The 19821-nt window shown below is 38.3% G+C and overlaps 1 protein-coding gene across 2 annotated transcripts in view; it reads right to left on the reverse strand.

Annotated features, from left to right (window-relative positions):
* Nucleotides 1-19419, reverse strand: part of P4HA1 (prolyl 4-hydroxylase subunit alpha 1) — a 92442-nt gene extending 73023 nt beyond the window's left edge. Inside the window, exon 1 of one of the 2 annotated variants that reach the window (XM_089897666.1) lies at nt 19282-19419. The gene's annotated coding sequence lies outside the window, so the exon portion shown is untranslated. The remainder of the gene's footprint in view (nt 1-19281) is intronic. The other variant, XM_089897665.1, reaches the window with a different exon arrangement.
* Nucleotides 19420-19821: the final 402 nt, after the last annotated feature.

Here is a 19821-nt window from a genome sequence, read left to right on the forward strand (position 1 = left end):
GCAAATCAATCAATGCAATACACCATATTAAATTGAAGAAGAAAAACCATATGATCATCTCAATAGATGCAGAAAAAGCTTTTGACAAAATTCAACAATATATGATAGGAACTCTCCAGAAAGTGGGCATAGAGGGAATCTATCTCAACATAATAATGGCCATATACGACAAACCCACAGCAAACATCATTGTCAATGGTGAAAAACTGAAAGCATTTCCTCTAAGATCAGGAACAAGACAGGGATGTCCACTCTTGCCACTATTATTCAACATAGTTTTGGAAGTCCTAGCCACGACAATCAGAGAAGAAAAAGAAATAAAAGGAATACAAATTGGAAAAGAAGAAGTAAAACTGTCACTCTTTGCAGATGACATGATACTATACATAGAGAATCCTAAAGATGCCTCCAGAAAACTACTAGAGCTAATCAATGAATTTGGTAAAGTTGCAGGATACAAAATTAATGCACAGAAATCTCTTGCATTCCTATACACAAATGATGAAAAATCTGAAAGAGAAATTAAGGAAACACTCCCATTTACCACTGCAACAAAAAGAATAAAATACCTAGGAATAAACCTACCTAGGGAGACAAAAGACCTGTATGCAGAAAACTATAAGACACTGATGAAAGAAATTAAAGATTATACCAACATATGGAGAGACATACCATGTTCTTGGATTGGAAGAATCAACACTGTGAAAATAACTATACTACCCAAAACAATCTACAGATTCAATGCAATCCCTATCAAATTACCAATGGCATTTTTTTACAGAACTAGAACAAAAAATCCTAAAATTTGTATGGAGACACAAAAGACCCTGAATAGCCATAGCAGTCTTGAGGGAAAAAACAGAGCTGGAGGAATCAGACTCCCTGACTTTAAACTATACTACAAAGCTACAGTAATCAAGACAATATGGTACTGGCACAAAAACAGAAACATAGATCAATGGAACAGGATAGAAAGCCCAGAGATAAACCCATGCACCTATGGTCAACTAATCTATGACAAAGGAGGCAAGGATATACAATGGAGAAAAGACAGTCTCTTCAATAAGTGGTGCTGGGAAAACTGGACAGCTACATGTAAAAGAATGAAATTAGAACACTCCCTAACACCATACACAATAGTAAACTCAAAATGGATTAGAGACCTAAATGTAAGACTGGACACCATAAAACTCTTAGAGGAAAACATAGGAAGAACACTCTTTGACATAAACGACAGCAAGACCTTTTCTGATCCACCTCCTAGAGTAATGGAAATAAAAACAAAAATAAACAAATGGGACCTAATGAAACTTAAAAGCCTTTGCAAAGCAAAGGAAACTACAAACAAGACGAAAAGATGACCCTCAGAATGGGAAAAAATATTTGCAAACAAATCAACGGACAAAGGATTAATCTCCAAAATATATAAACAGCTCATGCAGCTCAATATTAAAAAAACAAACAACCCAATCAAAAAATGAGCAGAAGACCTAAATAGACATTTCTCCGAAGAGGACATACAGATGGCCAAGAAGCACGTGAAAAGCTGCTCAACATCACTAATTATTAGAGAAATGCAAATCAAAACTACAATGAGGTATCACCTCACACCAGTTAGAATGGGCATCATCAGAAAATCTACAAACAACAAATACTGGGGCGGGTGTGGAGAAAAGGGAACCCTCTTGCACTGTTGGTGGGAATATTAATTGATACAGCCACTATGGAGAACAGTATGGAGGTTCTTAAAAAACTAAAAATAGAATTACCATATGACCCAGCAATCCCACTACTGGGCATATACCCAGAGAAAACCATAATTCAAAAAGACACATGCACCTCAATGTTCATTGCAGCACTATTTACAATAGCCAGGTCATGGAAGCAACCTAAATGCCCACAGACAGGCAAATTGATAAAGAAGATGTGGTACATATATACAATGGAATATTACTCAGCCATAAAAAGGAACGAAATTGGGTCATCTGTAGAGACGTGGATGCATCTAGAGACTGTCATACACAGTGAAGTGAGTCAGACAGAGAAAAACAAATATCGCATATTAACGCATATAGGTGGAACCTAGAAAAATGGTACAGATGAACCGGTTCGCAGGGCAGAAACTGAGACACAGATGTAGAGAACAAACGTATGGACACCAAGGGGGGAAAGTGGTAGGGGTGGTGGTGGTGGTGTGATAAATTGGGAGACTGGGATTGACATGTATACACTGATGTGTATAAAATGGATGACTAATAAGAACCTGATGTATAAAAAAATAAAATTCAAAAAAAATTAACATTATAATGTGATCGTAACTATGCAAGAAAACATGCAGAGGAAATTCACCAAAATGTAGTTGTCTCTGGAGAGCAGAACATTAGGTGATTTTTTCCTATTTCTCTGCATTTTCCAGATGTCATAGGGTATATTTACTTTTATACTCAATGTTTTTTATTCTTATCATGTAATAGGTTATTTTTTTTATTGAAATATAGTTGATTTACAATGTTGTGCCAATCTCTTCTGTACAGCAAAGTGACTCACTTGTATGTAGACTCTCTTTTTTTAATATTCTTTTCCATTATGGTATATTACAGAATATTGAATATAGTTCCCTATGCTATACAGTAGGACTTTGTTGTTTATCCATCCTATATATAATAGTTTACATCTGCTAATCCCAAACTCCCAGTCCTTCTCTCCCCCAGCCCCCTACCCCTTGGCAACCACAAGTCTGCTCTCTATGTCTGTGTTCTGTTTTGTAGATAGGCTCATTTGTGTCATATTATAGATTCCACATATAAGTGACATCATATGGTATTTGTCTTTCTCTTTTTGACTTCACTTAGTATGATAATCCCTAGTTGCATCCATGTTGCTGCAATGGCATTATTTCGTTGTTGTTTTTTTTTTCTTTAAGCAGAAATTCCTTCCTTCCTCCCTCCCTTCCTTCCTTTCTTTTTGGCTGCACTGGGTCTTCGTTGCTGTGTGCGGGCTTTCTCTAGTTGCAGCGAGTGGGGGCTATTCTTTGTAACGGTGCATGGGCTTCTCATTGCGGTGGCTTCTCTTGTTGCAGAGCATGGGCTCTAGGCATGTGGGCTCAGTAGTTGTGGCTCGTGGGCTCTAAAGCGCAGGCTCAGTAGTTGTGGCGCATGGGCTTAGTTGCTCCACGGCATGTGGGATCTTCCCGGACCAGGGCTCTAACCCACGTCCCCTGAATTGGCAGGCAGATTCTTAACCACTGAGCCACCAGGGAAATCCTATTTCTTTCTTTTTTATGGCTGAGTAGTATTCCATTGTATATATGTACCAATCTTCTTTATCCATTCATCTGTTAATGGACATTTAGGTTGTTTCCATGTCTTAGCTATTGTGAACAGTGCTGCTATGAACACAGGGGTGCATGTATCTTTTTTAATTATAGTTTTGTCCAGGTATATGCCCAGGAGTGGGACTGCTGGATCATATGGTAATTCTACAATATTTTTAGTTTTCTGAGGAACCTCCACACTGTTCTCCATAGTGGCTGAACCAACTTAAATTCCCACCAACAGTGTAGGAGGGTTCCCTTTTCTCCACACCCTCTCCAGCATCTGTTATTTGTAGACCTTTTTTTTAAAAAATGTATTTGTTTTTTATTTATTTTTCGCTGCGTTGGGTCTTTGTTGTTGCATGCAGGCTTTTTCTAGTTGTGGCAAGGGGGGGCTACTCTTTGTTGCGGTGCACAGGCTTCTCAACGCGGTGGCTTCTCTTGTTGCAGAGCACAGGCTCTAGGTACGTGGGCTTCAGTAGTTGTGGCACATGGGCTCAGTAGTTGTGGCTCACAGGCTTTAGAGCGCAGGCTCAGTAGTTGTGGCGCATGGGCTTAGTTGCTCCGCAACATGTGGGATCTTCCCAGATCAGGGCTCGAACCCATGTCCCCTGCATTAGCAGGCGGATTCTTAACCACTGCACCACCAGGGAAGCCCTGTAGACATTTTAATGATGGCCATCCTGACCGGTGTGAGGTGGTACCTCACTGTAGTTTTGATTTGCATTTCTCTAATTATATTTACTTTTATAATGACAAAAATTAACTCTATACAAAATAATAAACCTAAAACATCAACTTCCATATTATGGCACTATAAGCCTTTAATGAAGTGCTTAACTACACTCTAACACAATAAAGTGGCTAACACGTTTGAGCATGTCCCATTTTCTAACTCTATAAACCTCTAGATTTCTCTGCTTCAAAGATTGTTAAGCTTATTTGAAAGCAACCCAGATATCAAGTAGTGAGCTATGTACATTGTCAGAGTAGCATACTTTTCTATTCTCCTTCCTCCCAGAAATAGACATATGACCCAGGCCAAGGCAGTCATTGACTCTCATTCCCACCAACATAACAGTTGAGGAGTGGGCTTGTGAAATGGTAAAAAGCAGCTCTTTCTGAATTGCTAAGTTCAGAGGATGTGAATCTGGAGCTGCCTGTGACCATCTTTCCCACTTGACAAGGATAGATAGTAACCTAATCTATAAATAGGACAAAGTTATACAGAGACAAACAGCTTTACAAGCTCCACAGTCCTGATTCTTACAATTACTGCTTTGAATCTGTGAGCTATCCCAATAATCTTCCAACTCAGCTAAGGGAGCCTGTAAATTCCCTTTTTCTGAAACTAGTTCATGTTAGATTTCTGTCACTTACAATAGAAAGTTCAGACCCTCACAGCATTACTCCAAGTTACCATGCCAACGTAAGCTGGTTAATAAAAATGAAGGTAGCCTACATAGCAGTGGTTCTAAACTTTAGCTGTATCAGATCACCTAAAGGTTGAGGTACCTAGATCATTTATGCAAGTTCTCAGGTGACGCTGCTGCTGCTACTGCTCTGGGAACCACACTTTGAGAACCACAGGATACAACCATCCCTTGAAACCACACAAAAGGCGCTCTCTGCCTTTAAAATACATTTTACTTCAAATTATTTTTTGGAACATGTCATTGAGTTTCTAATTAATCTAGGGAATGCTTCCCCTAATCTGTTTTTGTTTTTGTTTTTGTTTTGCGGTATGCGGGCCTCTCACTGTTGTGGCCTCTCCCGTTGCGGAGCACAGGCTCTGGACGCACAGGCCCAGTGGCCAAGGCTCACGGGCGCAGCAGCTTCGCGGCATGTGGCATCTTCCCGGACCGGGGCACGAACCCATGTCCCCTGCATCGGCAGGCGGACTCTCAACCACTGCGCCACCAGGGAAGCCCTGATCTGTTTTAATACTATGTCTAATCCACATTCTTTCAGAAACCTTAAGTGAAATGTTAATAGGCAAGCATATCTTTATCAATCAGGTTTTTAAAACATAATGGTTTCTTTACTTATGATGTCTCACTTCCATTTATTACCACCTTCATTCAGTTACCAGCTTGCAAAGCAAATCATTATATTCAACTAAGAGTAAAGCATCCCAAAAGACATTAGGGTTTTATTAAAAATAGTGAGATATACTGTGCAGTAGAAGCTAACACAACACTGTAAAGCAACTATATTCCAATAAAAATTAATTAAAAAAAAAGTAAGACACTTTCTTTCTAAACCCTCAAACAAGCTTGAAATAGAATTTAAATGGGTTAAAGAGGATGCAATCTCCTTTAAAAGAAAGGTAAATCTCAGATCCCTGAGAGGACCTGATGAAAGGAAGGGAGGGAGGGGAGGAAAGGGGAAAGAAAACAAAGCCAAAGAAGAGTCAAAGATACAAAGACAAATTTATACTGATAAAAAATTTAGTGCTAAAACAGTATGGATAAATTACTGATAATATTTTGGTTCTTGGTTAGATGGTAGGTTCATGAGTGTTTTTTATCTAATTTTTATAACACATGTATATTACATGTAATGTTTGATATACATGAATGTAATATTTTTAAAACTGTAAGGAAACAACAACCTGGGAAACATATTCTCAGGTAGACCTGGACAAAAATAAATTGCAAAGTGTACTATTTACCTAAAACTTTCCTACAGTCCTTCTCTTCCAGGAAAGTCCAGTCCCACATACTCACAGATCAATCAAACCTGGGAACAGATTTTAAAACAGTTCTGCTACATTCTAAATGTTTATGACTTTGAGTTATCAGGATTCACTGAATTGTATGTTCAAGTTATTCAGTGGATTACTAGAACATGGCATCTGGCAAATAATTCTATTAGTCTTTTGGTCTAACATTTTCCTTCCAAGAAAAAAGTTGCAACATTTAGAAGTTTGTCTTGGGCTTCCCTGGTGGCGCAGTGGTTGAGAGTCCACCTGCCGATGCAGGGGACACGGGTTCATGCCCCAGTCCGGGAAGATCCCACATGCCGCAGAGCGGCTAGGCCCGTGAGCCATGGCCAGTGAGCCTGCGCGTCCAGAGCCTGTGCTCCGCAACGGGAGAGGCCACAACAGTGAGAGGCCCGCATACCGCAAAAAAAGTTTGTCTTTCCCAGACAAATCACTCAAAAATTAATAAGGTGGACTAAAAAATGCTTGTTATTCTAATCTAAACTTTCTCTGACACAAAAAATTTTCCACAGGGCTCCTTCTAACAGTCAGTCTCTCCACACCTTCCACAACTGTTCCAAACTTTCTAAATTTTAGAGGGCTCCAGCTTTAAGTTTATTTTTCCTCATACAAATTCCATATTCAACTGTTGGTTTTCCTGACATCTGTGTTAGACTTTAATCTTTCTGACAGTTTTTGGTCAACACAAAAGACCAACACACATTCAGGCTTCTAATTCAGGCCACTGCAATGTAGTATATACATTAAGACAGCATGTCTCTACCATATAAGCAGGATGGATTTTCCAAGACAACTAAGAGTGATTACTAATAGAACTAGTTATGTTTCTGTTCTTCCCTATTATCCCTCTGTAAATTGCCATTTGTTTTAACTCTATGAATTCTAGTCATACTTCTGCTCCCAAAGAGAGTGAGATGCATCTCTAGTACACACTTAAAATACGATGGACGAGTGCTTTAATGGTATGAGCAACCTTGATCAAAAACTCAGAAATCAGGGCTTCCCTGGTGGCGCAGTGGTTGAGAATCCGCCTGCCAATGCAGGGGACACGGGTTCGATCCCTGGTCCAGGAAGATCCTACATGTCACGGAGCAACTAAGCCCGTGCGCCACAACTACTGAGCCTGTGCTCTAGAGCCCGCGAGCCACAACTACTGAGCCTGTGTGCTGCAACTACTGAAGCCCGCGCGCCTAGAGCCCATGCTCCACAAAAAGAGAAGCCATCACAGTAAGAAGCTGTGCACTGCAATGAAGAGTAGCCCCCGCTCGCCGCAACTAGAGAAAGCCAGCGTGCAGCAATGAAGACCCAACACAGACAAAAATAAATAAATTTTTTAAAAAAGAGTTGTTATTAACAACAACAACAACAACAAAAAATACCTCAGAAATCATACTAGCCTCTTTGCCACAACTTTCTGTAACTGAGCAGTGAACCCAGTCTTTGGCATCATTCCAATGGAAAAACAGTTCAGGATTTAGTTGAAAAGAACCTCTAAATCAAGATATTGCCCTTAAAACAAAGTGCTACACAGGTTTTCTTTTGGAGATTCTTCCAAAGTTCGAAGTCTTCCCTGTCAGAAGTAATCTGAAGATAAGATGTATTCAAAAACACATACCCGTTTTTCCCTATATGGCACCTCAACCATCCCTACTCTTTCTTCTGGAAACTGCCCCCTTCTACCTTTTTTTACTCCCCCAGTCTATCTTTAATTCATCCCCATAGTTTTACCAGTCATGTTATACAGCATGATACTTCTCCCTGACTGAGTCGCCATTCAAAGTTCTTTGCTGGAAAATTTAAAAATGAAACTGAGAAAGAAGTGGCAGGCACTCTTTGAATGCCTCAACTATTTTATAAATAAAGCTCAGGAGAAGTTAGGGACCAATGAATGAAGCTTATCTGGAAAGGTTTTAAAATGAAGCAAATAACGCAGAGAAGACAGACAAGAGACAGAAAAAAGCATTCTCATGTTCCAGTTATTCTTGAAGTTTAATCACACTCCTGACCTCTGTTGTTAAGACAACTCCCTATCCCCACAATACTTAAATATATTCCATTATGGGCTAATATGAGTTGGATTTCTGTTTAAGCCAGAGTCCTAATTAATATAGTTTCTCTCATAAACCCTGTTGTTAATATTTTTAGAGGCAAACTAAATAACAAGGTAAATAATTCTTATATATTTACCCCTCTCTATTCCCTAGCACCAGAAAGTGATATTTTTCAATTATCTTTTAAATGTTTTTCTTAATTTTGGAGGTCCAATACATGCTACTTCTATATCTGAGATACAAAATTTAAGAATAAATATGATTTTAATCCATTTTAAAAAAAAGATTTAAGTTGGATTCACAATTGAAGTTAAACTCAATGTTTAAAGTTTCTGTTTCAACTAGGAAAGTCAAGTTTCCCTAAACAAGAAACATTTTAAAAATAAATGTAGGCTGAGGGGAAGATTTGAGAAAGAAATGAATCTTATTTATAATTAAAATGGTGCCCTTCTTCACTGACTTTTAAACTGTGTATTTTAAACTGTATAGTATACCTCTCAACTATTTCAAACACTTTAGTTAGTAATGCATACATTTCCCAATACAGAATAAAAGCTCAGGATTCTTGTTCCCAGGGTAGAAAAAAATTTTACCATAAGTGATTCTAGGAGTCCCACAATTTAGTAAAATTCATGAATAATGTCCACTTTTATTTGGTGGCCCCTTTAACTGGAAGCAGAATAAGCAAAAAGGTAAGGTATGAAATATGAGGCCAAACCTGACCACCAGCCAGTAATAAAAAATCAGCAGGGACTTCCTGGTGATCCAGTGGTTAAGACTCTGTGCTTCCACTGCAGGGGGCACGGGTTTGATCCCTGGTCAGGGAACTAAGATCCCGCATGCTGCGCAGCGCGGCCAAAAAAAAAAAAAAAAAAAAAAAAAAAAGCAGTACTTCAGATGAAGGTGCCTTGGATGATGCCTGACACATCGAAGACACTTAAGACATGTTACTTTTGAATGTGGGGCAAGAGCTCAAGAATAGCTGGATATGTTGCCAAGGGTGTCTCAAGGGACGTGGAAAAAGAAAAGACTTGGAGAGTTGTGGGAAGCCCAGGCAACCTCAACCCTGGGCTAAGGCAGTGAGAAGGACCAAGCAGCCCAATCTACTAGCAAACAAATGCACAGTCTTTATAATTTAGGAATTTGAGTGGGAGAAGAAAGTGGACAGAGGCAGTGGAAGGGAAGAAGGAAAAGAAGTAAACATTAAATTATACATGTTTTCCTTGTTGCTTATAAATGCTGGTATTTCCAAATATTAACATAGTCTATACATTTCTCATTTGAATAATCTGCAGTATTTTCTCTTGGTTGTATAAACTGGTTATATTAATGAAACTATGTATTTCATAACATGAATATCAATAAATATTAGTTAGAATATTAAAAAACAGCAGTAATATAAAAAGCAGCTATTCTTTAGAGACTTAAACTGCTTTTTTTTTTCAATGTATTTATTATTTTTGGCTGCACTGGGTCTTTGTCGCTGCGCGTGGGCTTTCTCTAGTCACCGCACGTGGGGGCTACTCTTCGTTGCAGTGCGTGGGTTTCTCATTGCGGTGGCTTCTCTTGTTGCAGAGCACGTGCTCTAGGCACACGGGCTTCTGTAGTTGTGGCACGCGGGCTCAGTAGTTGTGGCTTGCAGGCTCTAGAGCGCAGGCTCAGTAGTTGTGGCACATGGGCTTAGTTGCTCCACAGCATGTGGGATCTTCCTGGACCAGGGCTCGAACCCGTGTCCCCTACATTGGCAGGCAGATTCTTAACCACTGTGCCACCACGGATAGAGACTTAAACTCTTAAAACTAGGTTTGTTTTCTAATTTGGAGAGTGTTAAACATAAATATGGGAAAGTTTAAAGCCTAATTTCTAAGTTTAAAGAATATACTTGGATATATATGTAAAAAGTTTAAAACTTTATATAGTAATTAAAAGAACTCAAAAAATGTTAACAACTATCTGAGAGTTGGGATCACAGTCAATTCTCTTTGCTCAACTTCTGCATTCTAATAAACATTTTTAATAGAAAATGTGTATTTCTACAAATAAATAAGTGAGCTAAAAAACGAAGTCAAAGTAGCAGTGAAGTGAAGAGACAAATTCAAATCATAGACAGAGATAGCAAAATCCAAATGATCAACCACACCTCTACTAGTTGGCATAATACCACCATCAATCCCTTTTGCTCCAAAACAAATTGCATCTATTTTTGATTTTCAGAGGAAGTCCTGAAAAGGCAACTGTAGTGTCTTTGCCACCCTTAGGATACAAGTGGAAAATAAAATCTCGTACAATATACATTTTAGATTTTTTAAGCTTAAGTAAGGAATGTGTGGTGAAGCAAACTATTCCAAAAGCATAGCTTTCAATGAAACTTCATTAACGACTGAATTTTTAAAGCAAGCTATACTACTTGAAAAATTATCATTTAGAAAGAAAGAGCATTCCCTTTAGAAAAGGACCTGCTCATACAAACAAGAACCAATCACAGGAAGCAACAGAAAAATTATCTCATTTGCAACAGCAACAAATATGTTAATTACCTGGGAATAAACTTAAGAAAACTTTAAATTGACCCTAAAATTAACTCAAAATATAGCAAAGATTATTTTGAAATTTAAAACTATAAACCTCTTAGGAAAAAAAGAGGTGTAAATCTTCATAACCTTGATTAGGCAATTAGACATAACACCTAGACAACAATTTCTTAGATATAACACCTAAAGCACAAGAAGCCAAGGAAAAAATTAAATTGGACTTCATCAAAATTTAAAACTTTTGTTCTTCAGGAAAGTGAAAATACAACCCACAGAATGGGAAAAAAATTATAAATCATATCTCTAACAAAAGTTTAATCCCCAGAATATATACAGAACTCTTAGAACCCAACAGTAAAAATAATTTAAAATACTCCATTTTTTAAATGGGAAAAGGATTTGAAGAGACATTTCTCCAAAGAAGATACAAATGGCCAATAAGTACATGAAAAAACACTCAACATCATTAGTCATTATGGAAATGCAAATTAAATACGACAATGAGATATCACTTCACAGCCCCTAGTATAGGTATAGTAAAAAAGAAAATAAGTGTTGACAAGGATGTGAAGAAACTGGAACACTCATACACTGCTGATGGGAATGTAAAATGGTGTAGCTACTTCGGAAAACAGTTTTTCAGTTCCTAAAAACATAGAGTTACCATATGACCCAACAATTCCACTCCTAAGTCTATACCCAAAACAAATGAAAGCACATATCCACAGAAATATTTGTATATGAATGTTCATAGCAGCATTATTAATAATAGCCAAAAAGGTGGAAGCAACCCAAATGTGCATCAAATGATGAATAAATAAAATATGATATATTCATACAATGGAATGTTATTTGGTCATAAAAAGAAATGAAGTACTGATACATGCTATAACGCAAATGAACCTCGAAAACATTACGTTAAGTGAAAAAATCTACAGACATAAAAAGCACATTAGTGGTTGCCTAGGGCTGGGGGAGGGGGAGGAGAGTGATTGCTAATGGTTCTGACGTTTCTTTTTGGAGTGATAAAAAAAAAAGTACTAAAATTGATGGTTATGATGTTTACACCAACTCTGTGCATGTATTAAAAGCACTTTAAGAGGTAAATTGTATGGTATGTGAATTGTACCTCAATAAAGCTGTTTTAAAAAAAGAAATCAACAAATTCTCATTTCACTAGGTAAATCCAGGAGTAGGGATGCTGGGTTGTATGGTAAGCATATGTTTACCTTTATAAAGAACTGCCAAATGTTAAAGTCACTATACCATTTGCACTGCCATCAGCAATGGATGAAAGCTCCAACTGCTCCACATTCTTATCAGCATTTGGTATTGTTGTTATTTTTCCTTTTTTCCTTCATTCTTCTTAATGTCTTAATTAATTTTCTCACTTAAGTGTATACTGGTATCTCAGTGTGGTTTTAATTTGCAATTCTGCAATTACTAATGATGTTTAATATCTTTTGGTATATTTATTTGCTGTCCATAGGTCTTTTTGGTAAAGTTTCTACTTAAATCTTCTGTCAAATTTTTATTAGGTTGTTCACTTACTACTGAATTTTGTGAGTTCTTTATATATTCTGGATACAAGTCTTTTGTCAGATATGTGATAGGGGAATATTAACTCCCAGTCTGTGACTTGTCTTTTTACTCTCATAACACGGTTTCAAACAGCAGGAGTTCTTAATTTTGATGAAGTCGAATTTATCAACTTATTCATTTATGGATCATGCTTTTGGTATCTAATTTTTTGGTGATTAAAAAAAAAATCTTTGCCTGATCCAAGGTCAAAAAGATTTTGTCTTATATTTTCTTCAAGTTATTTTCTAGCTTTAGGTCATATCTCGAGGTCTACGAACGACTTTGAACTAGTTTTTGCACAGACGGTGAGGAATTTTTGCACTGAGGCTATAATAAAGAAAAATATTCTATTTTGACATTTGAGTGCTCATTGCCTTAAAGCCCCACACTTCCCTCTCCCTTTTGCCCCACATCTGGATAAGTCAGTAAGAAAGCCCAGCCATTGCCTCCTTGAGCGTCAGTGGGAAGCTAAAACCATGTAAATCCCACACATGGGAACTATCACACTCCTTCTGGCCACAATAAAAATTAAACCCAACCGCCCTTCTTCACTTTTGCTTCATTCTGGACTAAACCTAAGACCTCTCCGTGAGGAATCCTTTTTCAGTTGACTGTGTGAGTAAACTTTATTTCATATTTCATATCCACTGGTGCCTTTGTGTCATCTGTCCCAAGATTTATATAAATTTCTGGGCAAGACAGTTTTTGCATATGAACGTCTAACTATTCCAGATTATCCTTTCTCTATTGAATTGCTTTAATATCCTTGTCAAAAATGAACTGACCATTTTGTGTGTCTGAATTCTCTGTTTTGTTCCATTGATCTATCTTTTCTCTATCTTTACCCTTGAGTACTGCAGCAATTAAGTTGAAATCAGGAGTTTCCCAACTTTTCTTTTTCAACATTATTTTACCTTTTTCTAGTTCCTTTGTTTTTCCATATCAATTTTAGAATCAGCTTGTTACTTTCTGTAATAAACCCTGCTGGGATTTGGACTGGAATTGCATTGAATCTATAGATCAGCTTGGACAAATGGTTATCTTAACAATATTGTCTTCCAATCCATGAATATGGAATGTCTCTCCATTTATTTAGGTCTTCTTTGGTTTCTTCCACCAGTGTCTTATAATTTTCATTATACAAATCTTGCACATGTCTTGTAAAGCTAATACTAAATATTTCATAGGTTTTGGTGCTATTGAGATGGTACTTTTAAATTTTAATTTCTAATTGTTCATTGTTACTATAGAGAAATACAACTGATTGTTATATATTGACCTTCTGTCCTTCAACCTTGCAGAATTCACTTATTAGGGCTGGAGCTTTCTGAACAACCTTTCCGATTTTCTGCATAGACATTCTGTCCATGATTAGAGACAGTTCCTGCTCTTTGAAACACACTGTTAAAACAATGAAGACAAGCCACAATCTGGGAAGAAATATTTCCCTATAACATATGTTACTATTCCATTACTAGATATTTATGCAAGAGAAAAGAAAGTATATACTCCTCTGAAGACTTATATGTGAATTGCGAATGCTCATCACAACTTTGTTTATAATAATTAAAAGCTGGAAACAACCCAAATGTCCATCAATTAGTACATGGGAAAAAAAAAGTTTTGTGGTATATCCATACAATATACTACTACTCAACAATAAAAAGGAACAAACACATAACAACGTGGATGAATTCCAAAATAATTATGCTGAGTTTAAGAAGCCGGACACCCTCCTCCCCCCTGCAAAAAGTACATACTATACGAGTCCATTTACAGTAAACTCTCAAAAATACAAACAAATCTTAAGTGTCATAAAAAGATCAATGGTTACCTGGGGATGAGGAAAGGGCAGGAAGGAGCAGGAGGGAGGGATTACAAAGAGTCATGAGGAAACTCTTGAAGGTGTTGAAAATGTTCCTTATCTTGACAGTGTTGACAATCTCATGGGTATATACTTTTGTCAAAACTTACCAAGTGCACACTGTAAATGTGTGCAGTTTACTGTATATCAATTATACCTCGATAAAGTTGTTACAGTATACCAATTACTTTAATTTATTAGTAATCACCCTTATTATGTCATGTGTTAGTGTCTTTATTTACCTATAAAACATTATCACTTGATAGCTATGATTACTGTTCACAAATATCATTATTTAAGATTTTTTTATTCAAACAGTAAATTGAGATCTATTCTCAAAATACCTTTGAGGTTTAAAGACTGGTAAATTTGAGAGTATGCAAATTTGAGAACGTCTTCAAGCAACTTTTGAATATGAATAAAATCTTGTCTGTGTTTAAAAAAAGGGGGGAGGTTGTTGGAACAAGAGGGCAAGAACAAAGGCCATATGTATACAGCAAGTAATGCTTTGAGGACCTAAATTCAACAACTAGGTTTAAGAAGCACTAAAATAATTATTATTGATCATTGTTTGAAAGAATCAGACCTGAAAATCCAGTTAATATAAGATTAGAGTGTAAGAGAAGTCTTGAGCCTACTTAAAACCAGTTAATCAATATTTACTAAACACTCTCAAATAAAACAATTAAGCATATAAATCTATGTAGCTGTCCTCTATTCTATATGTTAATTCAAACATGTTGTTATCATGATTCTTCCAGCACAATGTTCAGAACATAGTAACAGATGCTAATACTTAATGATCACAATATTGAATCAAGGAAAACACCTTTTTCTCTCATTCTCTAAAACTAAACATACTTTTACACAAATTTCCCTTTGTAACAGAAATTCTTAAAATTTTTCAGAAAACAGTTCATGGTTGAAAAGCTTGAGAAATTTTAAGGGCAATAGTGCGAGGTACTGAGGTGAAAAACCTTAAAAAATATAGATTCAGAAAAACAGAAAATAGCTTAAAATAGACATCTGAAAATTAGTGATTAATACTTTACAAGTTTCCATTTCTATTACTTACTCCCCAGAAACTTTACAAAAGCATCTTCTCCCAAAATTTTTACAACACACTTATAGAATCCATTTCTTCACTGCTATAGACATAACAGAAGATTCTTCCATTTGATGCTTCATCTCAATGTTCACTGTTGACTACTAATTTTGACTACTAATTCTTGGGTAAATTACTTGACTTGGAATCCCCGTTTCTTTATTTGTAAAATGGGGATGATATAAAACCACCTCACAGAATTATTTTAAAGATTAAATTATATAATATTATGAAACAACATTTTATAAATTGTAAAGTGCTTTAGTTGTTATCAGGTTGATTAAAAAGCCTTCTCAGAGCCCAATCCAATCCCCTAGAAAATTCACTTAGTGGGAAGAAAAAAGTACTGATATAAGAATTTTATTGTCATGTTATTTCTTTTCCTAAAAAATAAAAGTACAGATAGAAAGAAAACTGGTTAAAGTTTACTGTAGCTAAACAGGTAGATAAAATAAAGCACTAAATTACAGCCTTCTCTTCACACTACTTATAATGAAGAAATAGCTCAAATGCCCAACAAGAAAGGCTGAGTATATTACTTTGATATATTATATCACTATTTAAGTGAAAAATATGTAAACCAAAACATGGACATATTTATATAAAACACTAAGCAGGAAGCAGAAGAAGTCCAAGATAGTGCTCATTCACTGATGACAACTATGTAAGAAGCATGAATCTCTATACTGTATTTTTTGCCAATACACAACCAAATATACTAATAGTCATACAGATCATCCAAAGCAACATCAGGAAAAGGAATGTTTTTCATTATATCAAATTCAAAACTGCTGGAGTAACCTTAATGAAGTCCTTTGAGCGTCATTAGTTTTTATTGAGGCACAATATTTGGCTAGAAGAAAATTAATGAGAGGATACCTTTAATTTATACAAATAAATCTCACTGAGTAGAAACACAAATGAAACTTTAACTAATGAAGCTTTCACAAATACACATACACACTTTATTTGGCTTGTCTCTTACACATTCATTTTATACACACACACACACACACACACACCCCCATTATGTAATTATAAGATTCAAGATCTCACTGTCAGAAGAGCAATAAAGTGTAATGCCAAGGGCCTGTTCAATTTACTTTTTCTTTACCTTAAAGTATTTTCCACTTTCAGAGTACAGCCAAAGATATGTTACAACATATAAGGGGTTGGGGTGAGGCCAGTATGATGTACAATTGCCTAGGCAATTTAGCAATTCAACAATTCTCCAACCAGCTTACTTTTGTTAAAACCCTTTTAGCAAGTTTATTAAGGTCATCTATATAGTCAAGCCCAGTCAGACTTACAAGCCCAGCTCAGTTTTCAAAAATATTCAAGAAACCCTGCCTCAAGATACCTAGATGTCCTTATTCCATACCTTTTACTTTTTGATTCTTGTAGGGTTAGGGTTTTGCAGTTTATAGATGCACTTGTGGAGGGAGAGAGTATCTGAAAAATGGTAATTAAAATTCCACACAGATGTGTATACTTGCATTTTCAGACCCAGGGTCCACACCTTCTATCAGATTCTCAATGGATTTCATGTCCTCAAAATAGGTTGAGAACTACTACTATGTATCTCATAGGGACACTTTTCAAATCTAAGGATGTAATTACATCCCTCCCAGTTAATAACTGCTAAGTAAAATAAGGCATTCCTTCCACAGAAGTGAAGGCTCACAAGCTTTATGGCTGCATCCCTGGAATAAAAGCAGGAGCTTGAACATATTTGCCCTATGAAAGATGCTGCTTGTCAGTATACAACCCACTCTGCACTATTAGAAAAGGTTAACATCTCCTTACCAAAAAGCCAAGATTCCCCTGCAACAACGTGGACTACCCTGGTAATACAAAGCTTTCTTTTTTCAATATTCTTTTACACTGTCTAAATTTTTCTGCAATAAATTAAAGTTGTACACATTTTTTTCATCTTTTTTTTGTTACTACTTTAGTTACCAAAATACAAAATGGCCAATAAAATTATCCATTTACCAAAATCCTTGATTTTCAGTACTTCAAAATAAAACTCATTTTAAGATATCAAAGCATTATTCACCTAAAGACACAGAGTAGTCCTTTTCCTAGTAACTTTTCCTAGTAACTATGTTAAATCTATAAGAATTATTTGTGGGCTTCCCTGGTGGCGCAGTGGTTAAGAATCTGCCTACCACTGCAGGCGAAACGGGTTTGAGCCCTGGTCTGGGAAGATCCCACATGCCGCGGAGCAACAAAGCCCGTGAGCCACAACTAATGAAACCTGCGCGCCTAGAGCCCGTGCTCCACAGCAAGAGAAGCCACCGCAATGAGAAGCCCACGCACCGCAACGAAGAGCAGCCCCCGCTCGCCGCAACTAGAGAAAAGCCCGCGCACAGCAACGAAGACCCAAGGCAGCCAGAAATAAATAAATAAAATAAAATAGATTAAAAAATAAAAGAGTCATTTGCCATCGGCCGTCTAAAATATTGGCAGGACTTAAAGAATAATGTACCAAAACTGACATGACTTTCAAAGGTAAATGATGAAACCTATGCTTCCCACAGAAAGAAAAGATAAAATTTGAAGTTCATCGTTAAGATTTAGAAATCATATTCACAGGCTAAAAGTCAAAGAAAAATCGCTGAATGTCTAAATTTTAAATCAAGGCAAAAAACCTTATTCACGGTTGTTCACTTTCAGCTTCTTAAATATTTCCTCTTAACGTATCCATTTTTTCCATAGATACTTGATCAGAAAAATCCCTTCTAAATGTTTTATAAATTAAATTCCAGTGTTCCTGCTATGAGGACTGAATATTTCATCAGATTATTTTAGGAAAAGACTAGCCTCATTCATAAGCTACATCTAAATCTAAAAAGGGAAATACGTTTCTTCCCCGAACCTATTAAAAAAAAAAAAAAGGCAAAAGTTGATGAAAGAACACTGCTGCCACGTCTTTTCCCTTCCCCCACTCAGTAGTGGCTATTTCATCCCTTCAGAGTGCATTCCAAGGGAAAGTCCATAGCTCTCAGAGAAACCAGAAACAGTTAAGTCGAAATTGGCAAGCCGCTTTGGCCTTTTCGATCAATTCCTAAAAGGAGATCTAGTTTCTTCTTCATCCCTTTCTTAAAGCAAACAGTGCAAAATTCCAAGTCTTCACCACTCTACCCGGAACGCCTAAATTGTTAGTGTCTAAAAACTGACTGTATTTAATACAATCGATTATTTAGGAGAAATGGTCCCATACTTATGGAACCCTCCCCCTTAAAACATACAGCTGGGGTCCATCCACGTAACTCAAAGTTCTCACACAGCCAAAGAATTCCATTTACTGATGTGGACTTTTAAAAGCAGCAAACTTGGCGGAGAGAAAGAGAGGGGGAGGGGAGAAGCTCATGTGCCTTTAAAAAATTTATGTGGCAGAAGAAGGAAGGAAGAAGACTAGCTTCCCAGTTGACTGGAGGATCTGACAGCCGACTTCCTCAACCCAGCCGCCCGAAACTCGCCGCCCGGGGCTACCTCCAGCTGCTCCGGCAGCACCGCTGCGCGCAACAGATGAGTAAAGCCTGAACTTCCGCGGGTAGGTCCTCTTCCCAGACCCCACGACTCTTCGGCAGGATAAAAATGCCCAAGCGCTTCCCCGTCAGCTATAAGCTTTAAAAACCGCTCTCCATTGCCACACGCTAACCATCTGCTGCTGTGGAGGCCAAAAACCCTCGCGTACTCCTCAGCTTTTTAGGCAGGACCAGGTAGGAGAGGAGCTCGGAAAACTCAACAGGGTGATTCCTCCTCAGGAAGGAATATTCAAGAAAGTGCTGGTCCCCGGGGCGGAGACTGATGCTGCCGCAGCCCCAACAGTCGGGGGCGCCAACCTGGGAGGCGGTGGGAAGAGGAGCACGGAGGAGGGCAGAAGGGCCTCTGGGGCACCCAGGAGACGCGGGGCGCAGGGCGAGGGGCCGAGTCTCCAGGGGAGAAGGTACTGAGCCAGCAGTAGTAAACTGAGGGAGCCTCCCCCTGCCCCCGAGCCATACCACGAGAGGGGGCAGGGACCAGACCACCAGAGCCATCCGAGAAGGGCCACGGGCGCCCAAGGATTTAAGCCTCAGTACCCAAGGTCGGAGGAGCGTCTCACCTGGGAAGTGGCACGGAAGAGCTGCGCGTTCTTCAGTCCCCGGTCGCCTGCGCTCAGCCGTTTACCTAATCCCTTCCCTCAGCCCGCTGGCGGCGCGACTGGGCAGCAGAGGGAGCCAGTTAGCCCTTTTATAACCTCCAGGCTGCGACGGCTGCGCTGAGGAGGAGGCGACTGCAACCCTCGCTACGTGAGCTCGATCACACCAGCGTCCCGGCGTCTGCGCAGGCGCCCAGCCCGGGCCCTCTCCGCCCCTACCCGCGGCCCACGCCCCACGCCCAGGACTCCCCACCAGCTGGTGGAGTCTGAGGCCCAGAGGAGGGGCCGGCGGTCGTACCTGGGATGTAACGCGCCTGCGCGGAGCTCTCGCCAAGCCACCGTCACCGTGGTTACCTCGGATTGGCCCCGCTTCTTTCAACAGGTTGTTTAGCGCCTGAATTTCGGGATCAACCCCAGTCAGGCCTGAACGACGAAACCACCAGCAAGGAAATAGCTTAAATTTGAGAAGAGGTACATGGAAGCGTAGGAAATAAAGCAGAAAAG

Source organism: Delphinapterus leucas, chromosome 16 (genome assembly GCF_059928025.1).
Source record: "Delphinapterus leucas isolate spDelLeu-1000000601 "Yukka" chromosome 16, BTC_Dleu_Yukka2, whole genome shotgun sequence".
In the NCBI taxonomy this organism is placed as follows: Eukaryota; Metazoa; Chordata; class Mammalia; order Artiodactyla; family Monodontidae; genus Delphinapterus; species Delphinapterus leucas.